At 37.1% G+C, this 23,946-nt stretch overlaps 1 pseudogene; it reads right to left on the bottom strand.

Annotated features, from left to right (window-relative positions):
• LOC118921678 (40S ribosomal protein S3a-like) overlaps positions 1-18,316 on the bottom strand; it is a 142,139-nt pseudogene extending 123,823 nt beyond the window's left edge.
• Positions 18,317-23,946: the final 5,630 nt, after the last annotated feature.

Here is a 23,946-nt window from a genome sequence, read left to right as displayed (position 1 = left end):
GATACGATATGAAAAAGAACTTCCAACATCAGCACTCTCTGGAAGACTCATACCAGAAGATGATCATCAAAAAACCCCAACAACGATCCACGCACTGCTACAGCTGTAGATGCACTCATCCCACCAGTTCCTGGACTTGCCATGGGAATGAAGGAGATATCTAAGCTGGCCTGTGCATACAGTAAAACAACAAATTTGACTGGATCTATACTTTTGGAACTCAACCAAGAATTAGGAGAAGTGCAAATTGTAGCGCTCCAAAATCTTACAACTACAGACTATTTACTGTTAAAAGAACATAAGGGACGTGAACATTCCCCAGGAATGGGTTGTTTTAATTTGTCTGATTTCTCTCAGACTGTTCAAGTTCAGTTGGACAATATCCACCATATCATAGATAAGTTTTCACAAATGCCTAAGGTGCCTAACTGGTTTACTTGGTTTCACTGGAGATGGCTGGTAATTACAGATATGCTTTGGTTATGTAACTATAGTCCTATTATGTTAATGTGTGTGAGCGATTTAAGTAGGTAGCTTAAAACCTATACATGCTGAAGTTACTCTACAAGAAGATATGTCAAAGAAATAATCAATCTTCCCATGTTTTCTTCCGCCTGCTACTTCTATAGCTTTTCTTCTTCCTTCCTAATTACAACCCTTAAATAGAATTCGTGCCTCATATCAAATTTACCGAGTATCATAATTCTTCCAAGTGGTAAAGATACCTCAAGACAAATGCTGGGCATAGAAGGTACAGGGCATAAATATGCAAAGAAATAAAAAGCTAACCATTTCAAACAATAAGGCTTCTCTCTCACTTACCAACTTTACATTTCCCTGTATGGCCCCGGAAGATGACTGGTTAGCCAGAGACAGGTAAGATTCCTCAAGTGAGGAACAACCTAAGACAGGCACAGTTGCAGGGGGGTCATCAGGTGAGAAATTGGGGATCAAAAGAGGTGAGGCTTAGAGCCTCACCCCCCCGTTCTGAGAGAAATCTTCTGCATACATGGATGTTTTATTGCCCTTGTCTAGCTTGGATTAACACATAGTCTACAGGCACACATCTGATCATCTACATTTGCTCTCTTACAACACTAAACCATGTTTTCTACCTTTATCTTGTATCTACCTACCACTTCAGCATTTTATTAAAAATAATAATAATAAAGAGAGAAATGTGGTATCCACATATAAATCAAGTATAAAAACCAAATGAATATTCATATTTGAACTGACTGTTTATAGTTCATAATGCGTTATCAAAACCGAAAGTTTCTGTGATGACTGCCCTTGTACTGTTCACTATGTAACTTATTCATTATGTAAGAATTTGTTCTCCATGTAAGAACTTGTTTGTTATGCCTCAGAAGATTGGAGACTGACGAAAATTAGGCTTGGGGTGGATTAATGATTGTACATTGAGCATTGACTCCCCTATACAGAATTTTATTGTTGTCAACAACCATTTGATCAATAAATATGAGAGATGCTCTCACAAAAAAAAAAAAGTACATATTGATTAATAAATATGAGAGATGCCCTCACAAAAAAAAAAAAAGTAAAATAAATAAGTAACCGGGATGTAATGTATAGCATAAGGAATATAGTCAAGATATTGTAACAGCTTGGTAGGGTGATAGCTGGAACCTAGAATTGTCGTGTATATAAATGTTTTATCACTGTGTTGTACACCTGAAACTAATGTAATGTAATACTGTGCGTCAACTACCCTTCAATAAAAAATAATTATCTACAAAAAAAAAAAAAAAAGTTATACAAACGTGGGATTATCCTTCAGAATGCTATTTACATCAAACTGTACGAGCACCCTTGGAATTAACCTAGATGCCCCTACATCTTTTATTCTCCCCAGTGCCCCTAGATATTTGGGAAAGTAATGGGGAGATATTTAGGGGAATGTATGAATTTTCCATATTGACATGTTCTGATGAATAGTAACTGTATACTCAGTAAAACAAAAGTTAAACCAATTTTATTTTGAGGGGAAGAACTAGAAGCAAAGAAAAACAACAATGGTTTTGTGGTGATTAGATAGTAATTTGGTCATGGAGTAGTAGGAGGGAGCTATATCCAGCTAAAACCTGCACCTCACACCTCAAGCCAAATAAATTCGAGATGAATAGAAAGGCAGTATCTAAAAGAGATGGAGTGAGAATGTAGAGAGATACTGACAAGACATAGATATAGGTATAAATCATTCCACTGAACAAAAACATACTCAAATATCTTCAATACATTTAACTAAAAAAAGAATGAAAAGCTTGTGTATTTAAAAAAAGAATGCAGGTTATCCTTTCACAATGTGAAAGAAGAAAAGCAACTTGCAAGACATAAATCAGAGGGATTATTTGCTGCAAAGTGTTCTGAAAGTAAGTTAAGTAGTTTTTATTTTACAGAAAACAGCACTATGTTTTAAGGAGAATTATAAACTTCTGCACAAAGAGAATTGAGAACTGCAGGACTTTATCTACTGGGTCTTTGTGTTTTTGGAAAATACGTTCTGTCAAAGAAGCCTATGATCTTGATAGGCTATCCTCTGTGCTTCGTGGCTTGATTAAAAAATTCAGACTATGGGGAGGTAAGGGAACTTGGAAATTGTTCTCTTGAGATTTGTGATAATTTCTTAAGATTCATTTATTTGTGGAATTGTATGACTCACTCAATAAACAAAAATATTGAAAAATTTACGGCAGCAATTTTGAAAGTTAACAAGTCATAGAAAATTTCCATGTAACTTACTGTAGCAATCTAGTAATCTAATATTTAGAATGTATCCTAAGAATCTGTGAAAATTGCTAAAAGGAAGCCTCACTGACATGGCCTCGGGAGGCCTGCAGGGGGAGCTCTCATACTGACCACTCCACATCAATTGCAAACACTTCCAAAAGAAAGAGAGAAGCACCTTAACTCCTAATACTTTCGGCCACTTTACCACCTAACAGAAGCAGGGGAGAGTTTCTGCCTCTCCTGGGAACTGCCCAGCCAATGAGAGATATTACAACTCAGCCACTGAGCAGCCATGTTGGACTCCCACTTTTCCTCCAATTTATAGGTTTGCTTAGAAGTCTCCCCAATTTTCCCCTTCTCTTCTATAAAAGGACACACCTCTCTTTTGTTCTCTGGACATGATTGTCGTTTTGCCAAAGCTACCCTGTCCCAGATTGCAGGTCTCTACTGTTCCTGAATAAACCCATTTTGCTGGTAATAAAACTGCAGTTTATTTTTAATGTTAACAAATCCAAATAGTAAAATACTATACATGTAGTAACTGGCTTTATATGTACCTTGCAAAAGAAAAATAACTTAAAAAATAGAATAAGAATAAAAAGAAAGCAATTAGAAGAAAGGATATATTTAAATTATGTAATATTACATATGTAGTACTTCAGTAAAAATCTTTTAAAAGGCTACGAAGATAAATGAAACCAATCTACAATATCATAAATGAAGTATAGCTGACAAATGAATTTTAAATGCATATGTAATTAGCCATAGTCACTTAAGGCTATTTGCTTTTAGGTCAGTTAGCATCTAGATTAATTTAATTGCTCCCCATTTACAGGAAATTTCCCATTTTATAGAAAGATATATCTACTCTGATGAATATGCAGATTTTTTTTCCAGAAACCTGTTTTACCTGGGGTGGCACGTTTCATTGTCAGATCCTTTTCTTTACCACCAGTTTCCAGAATAAAACCTGGAATGAGAAGGTCACTTCTCTGAGACCGATTTTATCAGCCTCTTAACTGTTGGTCTTCCCACAAAGTTCAGATTATTTCCCTTTTCTAAATGATCAGATTGTACAGTGGAAAAAAAAAGTGGTCTCAAGAAAAGTCTATGGCAGCATCTCTGAAGAAAAAGGTGAAAGGATCTGGAAAGGACAGGTCGAGTGGCCAATCACAAGCTTTGCCAACTCTTATTTTTAAACAGAGCCATTCTAATTCTGAGAAATCATCAGACAGCAAGTATTCTGTTGACATCAAAGATGTCGTTATCCCATGAATTTGTAAGTGGCAGCGTCAAGAGAAGAGGAAAGATTTGAAAATTGATATTGTCTGTTTAAATGTATTTTTAAATAAATTAAACTTTCTACACTCCTCATGATGTGAAAACGTCATACTTTCTCTTTATATACATGATTCACCTTGAAAAAGCTGTGGAGTCAAAAGTCTGGCAAGGAGTAAAGACACGTGACTACAGAATATGATGACAGCTACAGATGGGACTGGTGATGCAGAGCAATGGAATAAATAATTTGCCTAATTTTTGTTCTATGATTCTTTTATTAGACTATTGGACCTATTTTCATAAAAAGAAATTAAATATGCCGAGCTTTTCATTTGGCTCAACCCATTTCACCAGTTATGGCTGCAATTATACTCCTAAACCTTTTTTCTCTAAACTTAAAAGTTCAAGAATCCAGAATCCATTATTTCATTGAACACTTAGTTTTTCACTAGCATTTTCAAAAGTACTATCCATTGAACCCAAAGAAACATTCATAGGAGATTTTTTAGTAAAATATAAGTTGGACAGATGGTCAAAAATACATAAAAGGGAAAAATATCCCAGCTGTGGATTTTAGTCAGCCTAGGTATTATAAGTGAATCACTTATATAATATATAAAGGTCCTTATAACAGAGGAACTTAAAAGCACTCAGATTTGTAATGCTACAATATTTTTCTAGAGAATAATTTGTACATGGAGACTAAAACAAAATGCAAATAAAATACTGATAACACTTTTTACACTGATTTGAATATATTTAAAGAACTATATAGTAAGGACTCATACTAAGTTTTTACTTTCCACAACTGGCTTTTCTGAAAAAATGTATTTATAAACTTATTTAAATGTCTATATTCAACTAGTTGTTTTTTGTTTCTGTTGCATGGCAGGCACTGTTCATGGTGCTGGAAATGCAGCATGAATGAAACATTTCCTCCTTGCTGGGGAATGAAAATACAGGAATGTTAGTGTTGGTGAGAACACCAAACACAAAACAATTACGATGCAATATGGTGAACATTAAAAAGCAAGCACATATAGATTTCCCAGCAATAGTGAGGAAGGGGCACTTCGGTCCCTTCAAGGCACTGCCTCAGGGGCTGCTGCAAAGGCTAGGAACAATAGTAATAATTGCGGCAATGTGAGCCCCACTAACCCTCATTGCAATCAATGTAGCTCTGCTTTTCTTTTGCAAATGGAAACCGTGGAATGATTTTTTTTGAAAAAGAGATTGTATCTTTTCATAAAGTTTGAAAAACGTTCTTCTGTGTTCCAGGGGGAATTTTGAAAAGATATCATCGTAGAAATAGCTGGTAGTGTAAAAACATAAATATTTATACACCTGTACCCACAGTAGTTACTGCCAAATTTTAAGTGTACGATAGGAATGTTAAGGGGAGTTGAAATAATCTGTTTCATGGAGGAATCAAACTTCATATAATCTCTTCTTAAATACTCATGGGGTATGGGAATAGGTAACACATGGAGAAAACTGCCCATGGTTTGGCAAATCCAGTAGCAAGTTTGGAAGGGAGGCAACAGGTGAGTCTTCACTGTAAGAGAAATGTTTTTGTTATTGCTGGGGAGTAGCAAGAACAAGCAGAAGTTCCAAGCTACGTATCAATAGACTGATGATGCCTGCTACATAAGAGGTAAAAAATATTTCTCAAAGGAGAAGGATGTCTAATAATCAGTATGAAGATATGTGTATGTGCAAATCAAGAAAAGGGAGCTGGGTTCCAAATATGAGTTAATATGGGTCAGAAAGAAACAGACCCTGGCAATGAAAGACAAATGAAAATCCCCCAGGAGCAGAAACAGAAGAATATAAATCCCTCAGAATGTGCAATCATCTTGCAGTAAAATATGGGTTATAGGCATGTTTGACACTTGCTACACAGGTTACAAATGCTTGAGCCAAACTTAAGTGATGACTAGAAATTTTTTAATTGACATTGGGGCAGCGAGAGACATGACTGGGAAGAGAATGGGAAGAAGAGGCAGTTCAAATGGAAGACATGACATATGCAAAGCAAATACCAATTAGTTCATAGGTTATTCAGTGCTGTAAAATGCTATCACAGTACTGAAAACCAAGCGGACACTCACCGTCTCTGGCTCTTAGTATACACACATACTGTTCAGCTTCTGTACTTTACATACTACGTAAATGAGTAAAATATTTAATTAAGCAATCAAATGTCATTTAGTTTAGAGGAAACTGGACATATGCATTCAAGTTTTCTGAATCATTTTTGGGGGGAATTGTATAAACAAGCCACAGTTGTAGAGTGCACTGAAAATGATGCTGCTGAGGAAGTGTTTTCAGTGCACTTACTGCACTGGTTTTAGAAGAAAACTTCTCAGAAGTCAACTGAAGTTATTTGTTATTCTTTAATCTAATCTATGTCATTTTTAAGTGCAAGTCCTGGAATCTTCCCAGTGTAGATATTATAGGGCATTTTAACATTCGTTTCTCAATTATGCTATTGTTGCACAACAGTACTACAAGTTATTTAACTTCATGATGATAAATAAACCACAGATATATAACTAAGTGTATTCAAGCTTAAGTAAATTAAGTCAAATAAAATTCCAGTATTCTTCTCATCTGAGAAATATAAACAGTCTTATATAGAATTTTGCATTCTTGCTCAGTAAAGAGTAAGGTTTATCATGCAATTATGTTTTCAAGTGGACAAAAAGTAATAATTTATTATCTGTACAGAGTCCATTCTATGAATACCTTTATTTTAAAACATTATCAGTGATTAGTTAAAACAATTTGGGAAAAGTGTATATAAAAAAATATTATGAATAGAAAGTCCTCTCAGAGGTGACAGCAAGTTGTCATATGCCCTATATGAATAAATGCAACAAGCTTAAAAGACAAAAAAAATGAGAAAGAAAATATATTTCAAAAAAAAATCTATAATAGATAATTCAAGTAAACACACTGAGAACCTTTTATGCCATTCACTGGGGACACATATCAATAAAATATAATCCTCATCAACTTTGTAACCTAATGAGAGTTTACATCAAAATGCTGTTCATATTAATAAAGTATGTGCAAGATACACTGGGAGCATTAAAGAGAAGCCACCAACCTCTTTGGTAGACAGGGAAGACTTCATATGAATAGAGAAGTGCCTGGCAAAGTAACTGGGAAAGGAAGTTTTAGGAGTTAAGACACCATTTCAGAAAATATTAGACCAAATTTACCATTTGAAAGTACAAATATGGTGCATCTCTTTTACTTTTCAGGTATGATAAAATCTTTTCTTTAGTTGCTGTTTTTACTATTATTTATGTCAAGATACAATGTGGCTTTTAAATTTTTTAATTTCCTGTTACTTTTAACAGGGGGGGATGTCAGAAACCTGCTTACCAGTATGGTGACAAGGTACAGTGTTAATTTTCTCAATCATTCCCTCCTTGAAGTTAAGTTCCACCTCTTAACACATATGACCATATAATTTTCTGTTTCAATATCATTCATTTTATGATTTCTGTTTCTGGCTCTTTCTTCTTCCATAGATACCACAAGACAAAACGACTAATACATAAAACTCTGTCATGGTTAACAAAACTAGAAGAGCATGACTCTTGACAACACTAGGAATTGAGAGTTAATGTCGGTCTGGAGATATCCTAAAGCTGAGTTGATTGAATCATAACTCAATCACATTTATATACCAGAAATACTCTTTATGGTCCTTATAAGCTCATATTGACTACTTCAAGGCTAGAAATAGAATGATATGATTCATCTCTACCTGGTTTGCCTGCAGGACCTATCAATCTAGGGATATCCTTTTATTTATTTATTATTTTTTAAATCAATATATGTTTGAATATACTCGACCTGTGAGGAAGAAACATTCTTATGACCTGTAAATCATAACATTTCCAATGAAAGCCATAGGTTTCCATTAGCTGTAGAATACATACAATGCTACTTTCTCAAGAGGACAGTTAGGTATCAAATACACAAATCAATATACAGCCCTTGTCTGAAACATGGATTCTTAATGAATTTTGTAAATAACTACATGGTCATAAAGAGTAAGGGGACCAAGGAAGAGTACATTGTTCATATTTAACTATGCTTGTGAGTAATTCTGTAGGTAAGACAATCTACCTACTTATCTATATTTCTCTTCTCTGCAGATTCATTATTAAGTTTGCCTATTGATTCATTAAATCATACTTGAGAATTTTTATATGCTATACTTTCTGAATTGTACAGCGTCACTTTGAACAAAAAATTATTTAGATAGTGTTTTACTACAGTTATAAAAAATATTCTGTGGAATTGATATTTAGCTAAAAAGAAAAGGGCTATATCTCATGTCCATTATAAAGTAGAACTCCAACCATAATAAATCCATTTTATTTAGTCCTAGGGAATTAATTCTTGTTCTGACTATCTTGGTGTAGTTTAGTGTCTACATGCTCGAAGTTGTCAGCTACTAGACTGAAAGATTCTTATAAACCATGACTCAGTTCCACAGAATGAAAAGGACCTCTCTAAGTGGCAATGTCAGCTCAAACTTGAGAAACCTGCCATGTGTCTGTTCCTTAAAATACTACAGTCAAAAATTCTTAGTAATGCTCTTTAGGAGACTATCGTGCTTTTGAACTTCCTTCCAGAATACTTATGGAGCCTGTTGACAAGCGTAAAGGAAGAAGAGAACCGTCTGTCAATAATGAGACTGAAAGATTCTGGTTAATGCACTATACTAAAATTTCATAAAGGAGATTGGATTCTTCTATTGAGGTAATGATCAATTTGTAAGGATTAAGTCAATAACTCTGGGAGTAGGAAAGTATTATAAACAGTGAGATATTGACAAATCTCCAGGAACTTCTAATTCATCTCATGAAGTGCTTGCTATACTTGTCACAGATTGACAAGAGATTGTAAAATAAATTTATAAATCAATTTGATGGCAGTTATTGACAGTCTTTATACATGAACACAACTGAGCTTTTACCCATCCTGAAAGGGACACAACTGCTGAAATATTTTTAACACAGCACTGGTATCTACTCAACCTTGGGCGCTGTTTGAGTTTCTCCTCTTTATTTGTCAGAATTTTCCAGAGTAAAAGCTTTATAACTTATAAGTTACTTAAAAATACAGAAACTGCCAAGCATACATAAATTTTTTCTATCTTTTTCATAAAATAAGAGAAAAAAATATGTGCCAGTCAACTAACTTTCTGGGAAATCTCAGTATGGCTGTAAATAAATCTAACATTTTTATTATTCTGAATTTGAGTTCTTAAAATTAAAATGAAAAACAGTACCAAAAGGCTTATTAGAAGCTATAAGCAGGGTCACAGTCTTAAGTTTTAAAAGAAAAGAAATGGTCTCAATTTTGGTTTAGAGTGCCAATATTTAAAGTGAACAAAATAACAAATAATTAATAGGAACTCTAGCTTTTACAAAAGAGAGAAACTTCAGTCAGTGATTGAAAAGAATGGAAAAAGAGCCACATGAAAAGCAGCCTTTCCAAGCAAGAGCATTTTGGTGATATAAAAATGAAATTTTATCTATCTGATAGTGTGATACCTTTTTCTACTTTTTCATCTAATATACAGGATATATAACCAAGACATATTTGGATTTTTTAGAGAAAAAAATTTCACAGAAGTTTTCACAGAAAGAAAAAAATTCCTATTTTACCCTTTGCTTATAACCCAAGTAACATGTTGCATTAATGGAGTCACAAGTCTTTTTTCATGTTATGGATTAGCCTTTAAGACTTGACCCAACTACCTAAATTTGACAACACTTAACACGTTTCTTTTCTAAAATTTTTCGACAAGCACATACCTGAAAACAAATTTAAGTTTCTACAACAAACTGCATACTTCCTCATATTTTCTAAATGATTATAATGCTCTCCCACTCTCCCCAACCAGTGCTTATGTTACTATGTCAATGTTTTTGCTTTTTTAGAATTTCATATAATTGTAAGCACATAGAACATACATACAGAGAATATAATCTTTTCAGACTTTTTTCTTTAACTTAGTAACAATATGCATTTAAGATTCTGGGAGGTGGAGCCAAGACAGCGGCGTGAGTAGGACAGTGGGAATCTCCTCCCAAAAACATATATTTTTGAAAATACAACAAATACAACTAATCCTAAAAGAGAGACCAGAAGACACAGGACAACAGTCAGACTACATCCACACCTGCGAGATCCCAGCGCCTGGAGAAAGGGGTAAGATACAAGCCCCGGCCTGGCAAGACCCGAGCGCCCCTCCCCCAGCTCCCGGCAGGAGGAGAGGAGTTGGAGCGGGGAGGGAGAGGGAGCCCAGGACCGCTAAACACCCAGCCCTAGCCATCTGCACCAGAGCGCAGACACAGTGCATGGGTGGAGTGCTGGAAACTAGGGAAACAGGGTAGCAAGACCGGTGAGCAGGTCCTGAAGCCGGCGCCCCTGTGACAAAGAAAAATGAGTGCTTTTTGAAAGTCTTAAAGGGACAGGGATGACACAGCTGGACGGAAATATCCCAGGTCACAGTCCAGCAACTGGAAATTCCAGGGAACTCCGGGCGCACTAACCCCCTGGGTAACAGCTCTGAGACCCCTCACAGAGGTAAACAGCCAAATGGCCCCCCGTCCATTACCCCTCCGGGGCCCCGCCATAGCAGAGCAGCTGCCTGAGGCTGGCCACGCCCACAGCAAGGGAGCTTTCTCCATACCCGCCGGGCAAGATGCAGAGACTGAGTCTACGTGCAATTGCCCAACACAAGCCACTAGGGGGTGGCAGTTGTCCCAGTAGAGAAAGGCCAGGAGCCAAGTGGAATGAGGCCTGACTCTCCCAGCTGACAGACACGTCAATAGCACTCCACTGCACCTATCAACATGAAAAGGCAAAATATTTGATCCAGACAAGACTAACCCAGACAGCTTCGGCATCTGCTACATCTTCCCCTGAGAAGGAACCTGGGGAGATAGATTTAACCAGTCTTCCTGAAAAAGAATTCAAAACAAAAGTCATAACCATGCTGATGGACTTGCAGAGAAATATGCAAGAACTAAGGAGGGAGAATACAGAAATAAAACAAGCTCTGGAAGGACTTCAAAACAGAATAGACGAGATGCAAGAGACCATTAATGGACTAGAAAACAGAGAACAGGAACTCAGAGAAGCTGATACAGAGAGAGATAAAAGGATCTCCAGGAATGAAAGAATTTTAAGAGAGCTGAATGACCAATTGAAATGGAACAATATACGCATTATAGGGGTACAAGAAGAAGAAGAGGGAGAAAAAGGGATAGAAAGTGTCTTTGAAGTATGATTGCTGAAAATTTCCCCAAACTAGGGGAGGAAATGGCCTCTCAGACCACAGAGGTATACAGAACTCCCATGACAAGGGATCCAAGGAGGGCAACACCAAGACACATAATAATTAAAATGGAAAAGATCAAAGACAAGGACAAAGTATTAAAGGCAGCCAGAGAGAAAAAAAAGGTCACCTACAAACGAAAACCCATCAGGCTATCATCAGACTTCTCAACAGAAACCCTACAGGTCAGAAGAGAATGGCACGATATACTTAATGCAATGAAAAAGAAAGGGCTCGAACCAAGAATACTGTATCCAGCACGATTATCATTTAAATATTAAGGAGGGATAAAACAATTCCCAGACAAGCAAAAGTTGAGGGAATTTGCCTCCCACAAACCACCTCTACAGGGCATCTTACAGGGACAGCGCTAAATGGGAGCAATCCTAAAAAGAGCACATAACAAAACACCCAACATATGAAGAAGGGAGGAGGAGGAATAAGAAGGGAGAGAAATAAAGAACATCAGACCATGTTTATAATAGCTCAACAAGCGAGTTAAGTTAGACAGTAAGATAGTAAAGAAGCTAACCCTGAACCTTTGGTAACCACAAACTTAAAGCCTGCAATGGCAATAAGTACATATCTTTCGATAATCACCCTAAATGTAAATGGACTGAATGCACCAATCAAAAGACACAAAGTAATAGAATGGATAGAAAAGCAAGACCCATCTATATGCTGCTTACAAGAGACTCACCTCAAACCCAAAGACATGCACAGACTTAAAGTCAAGGGATGGAAAAAGAAATTCCATGCAAACAACAGAGAGAAAAAGCAGGTGTTGCAATACTAGTACCAGAAAAAATAGACTTCAAAATAAAGAAAGTAACAAAAGATAAAGAAGGGCATTACATAATGATAAAGGGCTCAGTCCAACAAGAGAATATAACCATTATAAATATATATGTACCCAATATAGGAACACCAACATATGTGAAACAAATAGTAACAGAATTAAAGGAGGAAATAGAATGCAATGCATTCATTTTGGGAGACTTCAACACACCACTCACTCCAAAGTACAGATCCAACAGACAGAGAATAAGTAAGGACACAGAGGCACTGAACAACACACTAGAACAGATGGACCTAATAGACATCTACAGAACTCTACATCCAAAAGCAACAGGATACACATTCTTCTCAAGTGCACATGGAACATTCTCCAGAATAGACCACATATTAGGCCACAAAAAGAGCCTCAGTAAATTCCAAAAGATTGGAATCCTACCAACCAACTTTTCAGACCACAAAGGCATAAAACTAGAAATAAACTATACAAAGAAAGCAAAAAGGCTCACAAACACATGGAGGCCTAACAACATGCTCCTAAATAATCAATGGATCAATTACCAAATCAAAATGGAGATCCAGCAATATATGGAAACAAACGACAACAACAACACAAAGCCCCAAGTACTGTGGGATACAGCAAAAGCAGTCTTAAGAGGAAACTATAAAGCAATCCAGGCATATTTAAAGAAGGAAGAACAATCCTAAATGAATGGTCTAATGTCACAATTATCGAAATTGGAAAAAGAAGAACAAATGAGGCCTAAGGTCAGCACAAGGAGGGACATAATAAAGATCAGAGAAGAAATAAATAAAATTCAGAAGAATAAAACAATAGCAAAAATCAATGAAACCAAGAGCTGGTTCTTCGAGAAAATAAACAGAATAGATAAGCCTCTAGCCAGACTTATTAAGAGGAAAAGAGAGTCAACACACATCAACAGAATCAGAAATAAGAAAGGAAAAATCACAACGGACCCCGCAGAAATACAAAGAATTATTAGAGAATACTATGAAAACCTATATGCTAACAAGCTGGGAAACCTAGGAGAAATGGACAAATTTCTAGAAAAATACAACCTTCCAAGACTGACCCAGAAAGAAACAGAAAATCTAAACAGACCAATTACCAGCAACGAAATGGAAGTGGTAATCAAAAAACTACCAAAGAACAAAACCCCCGGGCCAGATGGATTTACCTCGGAATTTTATCAGACATACAGAGAAGACATAATACCCATTCTCCTTAGAGTTTCCAAAAAATAGAAGAGGAAGGAGTACTCCCAAACTCATTCTATGAAGCCAACATCACCCTAATACCAAAACCAGGCAAAGACCCCACCAAAAAAGAAAACTACAGACCAATATCCCTGATGAACGTAGATTGAAAAATACTCAACAAAATATTAGCAAACCGAAGTCAAAAATATATCAAAAGGATCGTACACCATGACCAAGTGGGATTCATCCCAGGGATGCAAGGATGGTACAACATTCGAAAACCCATCAACATCATCCACCACATCAACAAAAAGAAAGACAAAAACCACATGATCATCTCCATAGATGATGAAAAAGCATTTGACAAAATTCAACATCCATTCATGATAAATCTCTCAACAAAATGGGTATAGAGGGCAAGTACCTCAACATAATAAAGGCCATATATGATAAACCCACAGCCAACATCATCCTGAACAGCGAGAAGCTGAAAGCTTTTCCTCTGCGATCGGGAACAAGACAGGGATGCCCACTCTCCCCACTGTTATTCAACATAGTACTGGAGGTCCTAGTCATGGCAATTAGACAAAACAAAGAAATACAAGGAATCCAGATTGATAAAGAAGAAGTTAAACTGTCACTATTTGCAGATGACATGATATTGTACATAAGAAACCCTAAAGGCTCCACTCCGGAACTACTAGAGCTAATATCGGAATTCAGCAAAGTTGCAGGATACAAAATTAACACACAGAAATCTGTGGCTTTCCTATACACCAACAATAAACTAATAGAGAAATCAGGAAGACAATTCCATTCACAATAGCATCAAAAAGAATAAAATACCTAGGAATAAACCTAACCAAGGAATTGAAGACCTATACCCTGAAAACTATAAGACACTCTTAAGAGAAATTAGACGTCACTAACAAATGGAAACTCATCCCATGCTCTTGGCTAGGAAGAATTAATATCGTCAAAATGGCCATCCTGCCCAAAGTAATATACAGATTTGATGCAATCCTTATCAAATTACCAACAGCTTTCTTCAATGAACTGGAACAAATAGTTCAAAAATTCATATGGAAACACCAAAGACCCCAAATAGCTAAAGCAATCCTGAGAAGGAAGAATAAAGTGGGGGGATCTCACTCCCAACTTCAAGCTCTACTACAAAGCCACAGTAATCAATACAATTTGGTACTGGCACAAGAACAGAGCCACAGACCAATGGAACAGAATAGAGACTCCAAACATTAACCCAAACATATATGGTCAACTAATATTCAATAAAGGGGCCATGGACATACAATGGGGAAATGACAGTCTCTTCAACAGATGGTGCTGGCAAAACTGGACAGCTACATGTAAGAGAATGAAACTGGATCACTGTCTAACCCCATACACAAAAGTAAATTAGAAATGGATCAAAGACTTGAATGTAAGTCATGAAACCATAAAACTCTTAGAAAAAAACATAGGCAAAAATCTCTTAGACATAAACATGAGTGACCTCTTCTTGAACATATCTCCCCAGGCAAGGGAAACAAATGCAAAAATGAACAAATGGGACTATATCAAGCTGAAAAGCTTCTGTACAGCAAAGGACACCATCAATAGAACAAAAAGGTATCCTACAGTATGGGAGAATATATTCAAAAATGACAGATCCAATAAAGGGTTGACATCCAAAATATACAAAGAGCTCACACACCTCAACAAAAAGCAAATAATCCAATTAAAAAATGGGCAGAGGAGCTAAATAGACAGTTCTCTGAAGAAGAAATTCAGATGGCCAACAGACACATGAAAAGATGCTCCACATCACTTGTCATCAGAGAAATGCAAATTAAAACCACAATGAGATATCATCTCACACCAGTACGGATGGCTACCATCCAAAAGACAAACAACAACACATGTTGGCGAGGTTGTGGAGAAAGGGGAACCCTCCTACACTGCTGGTGGGAATGTAAATTAGTTCAACCATTGTGGAAAGCAGTATGGAGGTTCCTCAAAATGCTCAAAATAGAAGTACCTTTCGACCCAGGAATTCCACTTCTAGGAATTTACCCTAAGAATGCAGCACTCCAGTTTGAAAGAGACAGATGCATCCCTATGTTTATCACTGCACTATTTACAATAGCCAAGATATGGAAGCAACCTAAATGTCCATCAGTAGATGAATGGATAAAGAAGAAGTGGTACATATACACAATGGAATATTACGCAGCCTTAAGAAAAAAAACAAATCCTACCATTCGCAACAACATGGATGGAGCTAGAGAGTATTATGCTCAGTGAAATAAGGCAGGCGGAGAAAGACAAGTACCAAATGATTTCACTCATATGTGGAGTATAAGAACAAAAGAAAACTGAAGGAAAAAAACAGCAGCAGAAGCACAGAACCCAAGAATGGACTAATAGTTACCAAAGGGAAAGGGACTGGGGAGGACGGGTGGGAAGGGAGGGATAAGGGCAGGAAGAAAAGAAAGGGGGCATTACGATTAGCATGTATGGTGTTGGGGGGGCACAGGGAGGGCTGTGCAACACAGAGAAGACAGGTAGTGATTTTACAGCATCTGTTGAAGGACAGTGACTGTGAACTTGGTGACAAGTAGTGATTTTACAGCATCTTACTATGTTGATGGACAGTGACTGTGAACGGGGATGTGGGGGGGACTTGGTGAAGGTGGGAGCCTAGTAAACATAATGTCCTTCATGTAGTTGTAGATTAATGATACCAAAATTAAAAAAAAAAAAGAAAAAGAAACCACTGCTGATCTGTGACAAAAAAAAAAAGATTCCTTCATGTCCATCCGTTGCTTGGTTAACTCATTTCTTTCTAGCATTCCTCTGTATAGATGTACCACAGTCACCTACTGAAGCACATCTTGTCACCTCCAGTTGTGGTGACTATGAACAAGGCTGCTATAAATATTCACATACAGTATTTTGTGTGGATTAAGTTTTCAAATCAATTGGATAAACAGGCCCTCAATTACCTTCCGAAGTGGACCTACCATTTTGCATTCCCACCAGCAGTTAATGAGAATTCCTGTCATTCCACATTTTTGCCAGTATTTAATACTATCACTTTGGGGGTGGGGATGGGGAGCAGATTTTAGCCACTCTCAAAGGTTTGTAGTAGTGATATCTCATTGTTTTAATTTACAATTCCCTAATAACAAACACTGTTGAAAATCTCTTCATATATTAATTGCCATCTATACATCTTTAGTGCTGTGTCTGTTCATATCCTCGGCCCATCCTCAATTCTTTGTTTTATTTAATTGTTGAGTTTCAAGAATTCTTTTTTTCTTCTTTTGGATACAGTTCTTTCATCAGACATGTAGTTTTGCAAATATTTTCTTCCAGCCTGATTTTTTTTGTTTTGTTTTGTTCTCATTAATCTACAATTACATGAAAAACATTATGTTTACTAGGCTCCCCCCTTCACCAAGTCCCCCCCACAGACCCCATTACAGTCACTGTCCATCAGCATAGTAAGATGTTGTAGAATCACTACTTGTCTTCTCTGTGTTGCACAGCCCTCCCCGTGCCCCCCCCCACATTATACATGTTAATCGTAATGCCCCCTTTCTTTTTCCCCACCCTTATCCCTCCCTTCCCACCCATCTTCCCCAGTCCCTTTCCCTTTGGTAACTGTTAGTCCATTCTTGGGTTCTATGATTCTGCTGCTGTTTTGTTCCTTCAGTTTTTCTTTGTTCTTATACTCCACATGGACGGAGCTAGAGAGTATTATGCTCAGTGAAATTAGCCAGACGGAGAAAGACAAGTACCAAATGATTTCACTGATGTGTTTTTTACTCTCTTAAGTAGCACCTTTAGCACAGCACAAATTTTAACTTTAATAAAGTCTATTTAATCATGTTTTATGATTTTTATCTTTCTGTACCACACTTCTAGTGATGTATTTACAAACTCATTGACAAATCCCAGACCACCTAGACTGTCTCCTATGAATTTTTCTAGAAATTTAATTTAATCTAATTTAATCTGGTTCCTATCACCCAAAATAACACACAAATGTTACTGATATTGTGAGCTTGTCAAAAATATTTTGCTTATTGTAAGAAGAAAAAAATAAGTTTACATAATATCCAACAATATCTGAAACCCAAAAGAGGATAGTGTTTTAGAAGGCATTAGTTAATACCATTTAATTACATACATACTTTTTATTTTTTCATGTCTTTGAACCATTTGTGAAAACAACAAACACCAACAACAAAAGTCATTTGACAAATTTAGGAAACGTAAATGAATTTGATTTTGCATAGGAAAATAAACTAGTCTTTTCTAAATTGCACTACTATGCTAACAAGAACACACATACCTGATTTTAAGAGAAAATAATTTAACTTTTTCAAGGATTCATATATATTATAGGACATACATATACATATATATAGTTTACCAAATCTCAAAGAATTCTCATTATTGCATTCGACTGAAAATAGTGTGCAGTTTCACCTACAATTAGCTTGTTACTTCATATTACATTACTATCTTATAACAACCAAGCTTAACTGTTGTTTGTTCTTTTGAATTACTGTTTCAGCAACTGTCTGAAGCTTTCATAAAGATCCAGAATCCTTAAAGCAAGTTTTATTTTCTTTCCCCCAAAGCTTTTAAATTTATATATACACCTCATTATTTCCTATAAACTAAAGAAAACTTTTTTTTTAAATTTTTTACATGTAAGAAACTTCATAATCTAACTGCCAGTTTTCTTTGGAAAGGAGAAGATTAAAATGGCCACAAATTCTTTGTGACTCAACTTTCTCTTACCTGGCCAAAAAGATGATAATGGCATCTTCGCTGGATGAAATCTGAGAATGTCACAAAACGTTCTCTCAGCTTCCACATGAACCTCTTGAAATGCTTGCTCTTAGGGTGTCCTTTCCCTGTGTTACATTTTGTGGTTGTGTTTGGTTTTTTTGGTTGGTTGGTTGTGTGCATGTTTTAACTTCTTCAGACCTTTGTTGAGATGATTCACAGGCAAAGGGCACACTGGGGCTTGCAGATAAAACCAACCAACATGGATGGACCTGGAGACATGCACCCGCATTCCCTATGCTTCCTATGGAGAGCCTTTCAGAAAGGGAAATCCAAGCCCCCGAGTCCATCAGCCACGACGGCCCATCCTTTGGAAAACTGGGAAGGCCAAACACTGGCAGAAAAGCCTTCTGTAGGTCACCTCTGAGGCACTGCACAGGGAGTTCTGACTGCTACTTGAACCGTCGAACCGTGGTGGTCTCAAGTGATGCAAGGGAGGCAATCCAGAAAACACATTAACGACAATAAAAAAAATAAAGAGCCCAAGCTGCTCAGCCCACAGTTTCACTTTCCCACGTCCCTGAAGAGGAGCACCACGTTTACAAACGCAGCTTGAAGCTGGGGTTTGGAGCACTGCCTCCCCGGCCTCCACAGGCGAACAGCCCCTGGTCCTGTACCACAAAAGGCAGCTCCCTTATCGGGGTGCGGGAGCAGGTTTGCTCCTGAAGGAGGGTGGCCCGCCTCCGCGGGGTCTGCGGGCAAGCCCCGAGGTCCCGCTCTGCCTGGAGCATGTGGGCTTCCCGGGGAGAAACGCGGTGCGCAGCCCCCTGGACCAAAGCCTCGGCGGGTCCTCCGCAGCACGGACGCCACACACCTCCATCACTTGGGCCTTAAGGAGCGGTATATTCTCCTCCACGATCTGCGAAATGCTGCTCCTGACACGCCAGTCAGGCGGCAAACCCCTTCCAGTCTGAGAAGCAGCTCCTCCGCGGTCTCCTCCACCTCCTTTAACTCAGGGCCGGGGATCAAGAGCACAGGCGGAGGCCCGGACGCCCGAGGCCCACGGGCTCCGGCCGCTGGGCGTCCACAAGCTGCGCCAGGTGCGGAGCGCAGCTGCTGGGGGCTGTGTGGGGCCCGCGGCCACGCCGCAAACCAAAAGCCCCAGCCCACCTACCGACCGTAATAAACAAGCCTTCCAGGAAGCAGGAAGAATCATCTGCCCGCTGTGTAAGTGAGCAACCCAGTCGACTCTACAGTTGTCTGCGGATTCAGCCCCGACCTGACTTAAGTTTCCTGAGCCCCAAATGAGAACTACCCACCAAGTCTAGTGGACACACAGGTCCAACATACAAAACAGTAAATCTATCTTGCTAGCCGCAAAGTTATGGACTGGTCTGCTGAGCAGCAATAGATAAACAAAACAGTAGGGGAAGTTATAGTAGTCTGTTCAGAAAACATTTTAATTTCATACAGTGCGGGAATCTTAATATGAGCAAGCTGCAGAAATATGAAGCAATTTGTAGCTGAGTTCTCCTTATTGTTTTCTTTAGTAATTGTCCAGATAGGTTGTAGGTTAAGCTAAAAGTTCAAATGTAAGGCTTTAAAAAATTTTTCAGCACATAAAGTGTTTTCTCCCATACTACTTGGATTATTTGTGTATTTCTATAGGGATCTTCTATTTTCTTTTTTGAGATAAAAGGGAGGAAATGTTGTGCACTCTGAGCTGTTCAGATGTCTTAAAAGGTGACAGAGCTTTCTTCAAGCCAGAAGCAACCAATGCTATACCATTTATATTCTCATTCCAAAACACATTCGGGTTGATCCATGCAATTGTTATTTTTAACAAAGTTCTTACGTAAGTTAAAGCACTGCGTTTTCTAAGCTGCACTATAAAAGAAAAAAAATTACATTTATTTCTCTCCATTAATAATAGATAATGTCTTTGCATTATACATGCTAGGAGGGTAGACAACTTATTAAAAGTTTTTATCAATTGATAAATACAAATTTCCCAAAAAAGGGAAGGAAAAAAAAAAAAAAGCAAACCACAGATGTAGAAAGAGCTATAAATATAAGCAAATCATTGTAAGAAAGAGGCAAATTACCCTTCTTTTTTGAGAAGAACAAAACCTTTATTTCTTTTTTCACTTTAAGCAAACACAGAACGAAAGAGAAAGAGATTGGTAGTCTCAGTTTCAGCTGTGGGTCAAATAAATGTAGAACACAAATTGTTGTATCTCAGAAAAATTGATTGTTTGCATCAATTTCAGAACAGAAGGTCAAAGTGACAGATGACCTCAAAGGTACACTTAATGTTTTCAGATCTAGTGGTTACTCTATTCTACTGGACAAAAATTTTTTCTCTCTTTTTTTTCTTGTTCTGACTTACTTGTTTGTGCTCAGGGTGGCACACAAAAAAAAGAACACAGGATTTGGATTTTATCACCAACTGGCAGGCAACTATGCAGCAATGTAGGCTGTGACAGGGCATTACTTTCCACTTGACTAAACCACAGTTTTGTGACATGATGAAACAGAAGCAGGTGACTCAAAGGTCAGGAGAAATCAGAATTCTGGAGACAAATAGAAAACTAAATAAATAATATGAATAAATAAATAAACCCCAAGCATTAAAGGGTAAAAATAGTTGGACCATATCATCAAAATGACCAAAACCAAAGTGAGAATTAAAATGGTGGCCAAAAAAAAGCCAAAAGAGATTTGGAATCAGAAACCGTGTTAGGAAAGAACAAAAAACAATTCAGAAAGAAGGTCAGCACTTGATTCAGAAACGGGAACAGTATCTGGAACAGAGTGCAAGCTCTGTAGTAAAATGATGAAATCCACCCAGACACTGAAGAATGTCACCCTGGATGCAAAAGTCCTGTGTCTGGTACCCTCACTAGCAGTGCAGTTTCATCAGGGCTGGTCACAGCATCCATTGGGGCATCTCAGTGGAAACGTTATCTATAAAAGAAAGACAAGGGCAAAAAAAATGATTAAGGAAAAAGATTTACTTTCAATGATTTGGCAAGAAGTACAGACTTTAGAAGACTCTTTATCATCAAATTTTAAAAACACAATAGGTACTTTAAATGAGTTTACTAAGGTTACAGATAATTGGTTCATAGTGGATAAATAGTTGTTTTATAAAGTTGTATCATTCAATGTTTGTCACAGTTTTATAAAAATCTGGAATAAAGTTGTTTCCCTTGGTGAACATACAGAAAATGACTCAGCATTTCATTTGTTTGGTGATCCTGATTTGGACATCTCAGGGAGAGGCTTGAGAAGTCCTTAAAAATAAATGATTTTGAATCATCAATATATATCAGTAATTGAAGCCATGGATAAGGATGAGACTGCAAAAACAAGAATGTCAGGAACAGACATAGGCCAAACTAGAACTTTGGAAAACTTCAATACTTAAAGCATAGAAGGAGTAAAAGACCCTGGAAAACTGAAAATGAGCAATCAGAGATATAGCAAGAAATCTATGATAAAGTGGTGACTTACATGCCAAGCAATAAGAAGGCATTCTCAGGACTCAACTGACAAAATAAACAAATGCCCAGTGAGTACTGAATAACTCATCAAATGCAGTAGAAAAGTCAAATAAGAGACATGGGCAAATGTCCATGTGTTTCTAAATAAATTGTTGGTAATATTGGTGAGATTGATTATGGTGGGAGGGTAAGACTAGATGTGGACTCCAAGGAAATATTAAAATTCTTCTTTTATCCCTTCCCTAAGAATAAACAAGTGTCTAATGTATTTCTTATAGAGATGGTGATTTTAAAAACTTATTTTGGGATAGGAAGATACAGAATGGATGAGATAAATTCTGGATAATTCAAAGCTACTACACATTCCTTCTTTGTTTGGAAGTTTCAATGTCATCTATTCCTAAGAAATACAACAGTGAGCCAAGAAAAATTACAACTAAGAGTCGAAAATTAGTAAATATGTAATAAGGATTCTTGTACTTGAGTAAAACTAATAAAGAGTATAATGTATTTACTTAGTGTTAATTGAGTCTTCATAATAATAAACCCTTATATAGCCTTTGGTTATTAATAATGAATAACAAATTATAGAAGACACAAATTCATGTGTATATTTTCAACCTAAGGAATATTTTTTAAAAACCATTAGGAAATACACATGCAGCAAAGAAGCACCATTGTCATCATGTAATATTTTGAACTTTTGTAAAAGATCAGGAACGTGTTTTAAATACACTGCAAAGAAAGTTATCAATTTCACAATAACGTTTCTGGAGTTGAAAGTTTAAAGCTTCAAGACCAAACTAGTCTCCTTCTACTTAAACATTAAGAGAGCTTATTTAGTAAAAGGCATGGCACCAGTAGTTAGAGAGAAGAACAAAAATGATGCTGTGTCACTTGATAAAACTCAGTTTTGAGGATAAGGTAAAAGCCATACAAATAACCACAGTTCATTGTGATCCGTGCTATACAGTTGACCCTTGACCAACATGGGGCTTAGGGACCCTAGCTCCATGCAGTTGAAGATTCACCTATACCTTTTAACTCCCCCAAAACGTAACTACTAATAGCTTACTGTTGACCTGAAGCCTTACCAATAACATATGCGGTCAAATAGATGTTTTTTCAAATTGTAACAAATCTCCAAAAGATTTTCCAATATATTTATTGCAAAAAATCCTTTTTTAAGTGGACCAAATCAGTTCAAATCCAACTGTACAAATGCACAGTCCTAAATTGGATCAACTGTATAAATACGTTTAATCCCACAAATATGCGGTCCTAAATTAGATATTTACTTCAGCATATTTAATTATCAAAATAAGTCTATCATAGACAAAGTTATATTTGTTTTACAGGTGAGCAAACTGAAGCTGAGAGAGGTTTATTTTATTCTGCTAAAAAGTCACCAGGGCCTATATATATATATTTTTAGGAGAGCAAGGTACAGGCTTTTATTTAGAGATTAAGTGAGAGAATAGAGCTCCTGGCTCGCACCAGGAGGGGACAACAGAGCCCCACCGGGCCTATATTTTACACAAGATATGTGACACCAAAACCAGTGCTCCCAACTACTAACCTATATTGCAAATTGGGAAGATGGCAGGTTGGTCTACAGCTTGCTCACCTAAAGGAGGCCCAGGTGAATAAATAAATGTCCTACGCCCACTCTCCTCCCCACAAAAAGGCTTTGTAAACATGTTAATGGTATAAATGACAGAAGGTTTCTATATGTAGAAGAGTTTGCACAGACATGCCAAGTTTGTCGAGATTATTTATTGTAAATTTGTCCAGAATATGAATATATGGGGCATAGCAAGGGCAAAGTCATGTAAACAATTTTCTATCAGTGTAGTTGACAGTGATAACACTGAAACAGCAGAGTAATATATCGACATACATTACACAAATTCTCAACTTACCTGTTATTTTAAAACCAATATGTGCCTAGTGCACAGCAGAAAGGGTATTCCTAGAGAGCTGTGGATGACCAGTTCACAGTCCTCAAGGAGAGGAATGTTTCATTTATGGTTACAGTTTGCCTGTAGCATTTGAATCATTAGCAATTCTGTTATGTGCAAGATCTATGATTTCCGTCATCTGATTTGGTCAAGCAAGTAGTTTTGGAAGTGCAAAGAACAGAGCATCAACTTTGCCTGAAGCAGAGTTGCAAATCAGTTCACAGGGGAGAAGACTACTAGGATGGTTTTGAAG

This window comes from Manis pentadactyla, chromosome 12, assembly GCF_030020395.1.
Source record: "Manis pentadactyla isolate mManPen7 chromosome 12, mManPen7.hap1, whole genome shotgun sequence".
NCBI lineage: Eukaryota > Metazoa > Chordata > Mammalia > Pholidota > Manidae > Manis > Manis pentadactyla.
This window is presented reverse-complemented; position numbering and strand designations above follow the sequence as displayed.